Source organism: Drosophila erecta, unplaced genomic scaffold (assembly GCF_003286155.1).
Source record: "Drosophila erecta strain 14021-0224.00,06,07 unplaced genomic scaffold, DereRS2 tig00000490-arrow-arrow-pilon, whole genome shotgun sequence".
Taxonomy (NCBI): domain Eukaryota; kingdom Metazoa; phylum Arthropoda; class Insecta; order Diptera; family Drosophilidae; genus Drosophila; species Drosophila erecta.
In genome coordinates, this window is record NW_020825263.1 from 110,448 (window position 1) to 113,434 (window position 2,987).

The 2,987-nt window shown below is 46.1% G+C and overlaps 1 pseudogene; it reads right to left on the reverse strand.

The window, feature by feature from the left end:
• Nucleotides 1-737: 737 nt before the first annotated feature.
• LOC26526026 lies at nucleotides 738-1,572 on the reverse strand (annotated as a pseudogene).
• Nucleotides 1,573-2,987: the final 1,415 nt, after the last annotated feature.

Consider the following 2,987-nt stretch of genomic DNA (forward strand, 5'->3'; position numbering starts at 1 on the left):
AAATCGTCCAGGGACATTCATAAAGCGTCCCAATCAGGGCAACGTGAGGTAAAAACTCAGCCACTATTTTTGACTGAGGGATTTCCCCACCACAACATTACTTACCTGCCAGCACGACTTTAAATGTTGCAAGACGCGCGGGGACTACGGACACTCTGCGCTGACGCCCTTCTGGCGGTTGTGGCTGTTAAGCAAATCAAAATGAAATCTTAGTTTTATTTTCAACGATTCTTGATAATCTTACCTTAAAGCCAAATTGGAAACAAAACTTGCTAAATTAGTGTTAACAGCCCATGCCTCTAAAACTATGTTCAGCAAATCTGCATCCGTTCTTCTACATGTTACAAACTTTTCAACGAATCTAGTACACCCTTCGTATCTGCAGAAAATAAATAGGATACTTTACAGATTTGAATGATAAATAAAGTTTATTTTCCAAATTTTCACTTGGGAATAGTTGGAAGAATTTTAATTTTACATGCAAAAGAGAAGAATCTATTACTTTTGCTTATTTTTATTCGTTTTTATTTTTATTTCGTAGGTGCTGTATACTTTTTTCAGTACAATGATAAAACATTTATATTTTTGTAGCCTATATTTGGAAATTCACGTATAAAAGCCGAAATATCATTTTTGGTTATAGCATCATCTTTACGCTTTTTTTACTTCTTGAAGGATTCAATCAACTTGCGGAAAGCATCACGTACTATAATACAAAGGTATCATAGTTCGACAAGCTATGATTGCGACGCATGGCTGGAAATGATTCTAATGCTACGAGATCCCTGGCTCTTGGTGTGCGTACGTTACGCATTTCGTTTGTTTTATCAGAACGCCGTCGTGATGGTTGCTTAATATTTATCGCAAAACCACTCACATCCACCTTTCCCTCTACGGGGATATAGTGGTACAAATAGTTCTCCGTCTGGACACGGTTACCTACAGCTGGCGTTGGAAGGCGCTCCAACATTTCCGTGGAATGGACCTTAAGTTGCGTAAAAACCGCAATGTAACTCTGGGTAGTATCAAGTTCTATATGCTGATCTAAAACAGAGCGACCAGGTAATTCGAAATGCTTTCCCAAAATTGGTTCTTTAACAGGCTTGTCGAGAAGTTTTCTTAACTCAGTTACATCTTCCGTTTGAGCGGTGTCTTCCTCCCGATCTTCAACCGGCTTTCCGTCGGATATCTTAATAATTGTTTCGGCTTGTATTCCGGAAATTACCTTTAGAGTTGTTGAGCTCGCAACTTTTTTAATATCTGGTGGCATTCGGTATAAATGATTATCGTCACCGGCGCGTTCAAAAGGCGAAAGCTTTGACCATGGCAAAACGGTACCTAGTGTTCCCAAGTACCGGCCGCCTTGTGTCCACAGGCGGCAGGAGTAATCATGGCTCCCCCTAAAAAGGTTAATAATGCATGACCTAAAACGTTTAGATAAAAATAAAATTTAAAAATTCTTACGTAAATATAATTTTTGGAAGATTGATGAAGGCTATAGAATTGATAGCTTTAAGATGACCTTTGTAGGAGCTGACCAGAAGGGGCTCTGCTTGTTTTCGAATATTTTGACTGTTTAAAACTCCCCACAAATCGAGGTGCAGGAGAGCTGTCTAGCAACAGCGAAGAAGGCTAGAATGTAAAAGGAGGCAAGGGCAACCAGGTCAAACGGGAAATAATGGACCTTGGACCCGAGCAAAGCGGAGACCATAAAATAACGGTACCGCACTGGACCTTGGACTCAAGCCGGCCAAGGGCACAGAGGTCAAACGGTAACGGTGCGGACTTTGGACAAGCACAAAGAGGACGCACCGTGAACTAACGGGACCTGGGTTGGATCTTGTACCGAAGCGGGCCGTGCGCAAAACGGGGAAATAACGGGAACTCCGCGGCCTATGAAAGGGAATGCGAAGGCACAGCTCGAGACAGTCAGCTACATACGCGGAGGTGCGAGCGGTTAATCGACAAGGAGAAGTTCAGGGAGAAGTTCGCAAGGAGCTGTACCCGGAACAAGTGAATTTGCAGTGAGAACGCGAGCGGCGCAGGAGGACGGTAACCAAGATACAAGGCGCGATCAGGAGGGTCAGTGGAGTCATTGGTTGGTCAAGGTGGTCCGGACTCACGGACGATACACCTCACCACCACAACATCCTAAGCCCCAGGCCTAAACACGGGACCGCGGCCGAGGACACCGCAGGATAACGAAGGGCGCCGGCAGCGCGCAGGAACCTTGCACGGTCAGAAGGGTCAGCGGAGTCATTGGTCGGTCAAGGTGGTCCGGACTCACGGACGATACACCTTCCCACCATAACATCCTAAGCACCATTCGAGCCGACACGGTGGTGACGCAAAGGAAGGACAACGGGAGAGCGACACCGCGCAGAAGAACGGCGAGAGCCAGGAATCTGTCATTAAGGAAATCTGCAATAAAGCTATTAAAACCTAAACTATGTCTTTTCTTTGGTCGGGCAATCAATCAAATCATAAATTTGGTGGGACGAACACACAAACTTTATGAGCTAGCCGTTGTAATTCGTAGCGAGCAAAACTGAAGAAAAACAGTTCGTTACATCTGGCGCCCAAACGTGATTGTCCTGGCCAAAAGAACAGAGAATACGATGGGGAAGTCGTGGCTGTACATCCTGAAAAAGGATGATTTTCCCGCCATAGCGAGCGCTCTAGGGATCAAGCTAGAGGGCTTGGTCGAGGAAATGCGGAAGACGCTGTCCGAGTTCATCGAACAGACGGTAGACGAACCCGAAACGGTCGCCGTACTGGGGGCCGGTGAAAGTCACCGGCGTTGAGGGCCTGATGAGGAGCCTCGATTTCACCATCGGAAATGGAGGCCAGCGGAGGCAGATCCAAAAGGCAGGAGGGCAGTCATGAAAACATGGCGGGAAAACAGCCGTTCGAGGAGAGAGAGTCAGGAGGCCAGCCGGGATCGTCGGGATACCACAAACGCTAAGTCACGAAAAGCCGTTGGAATT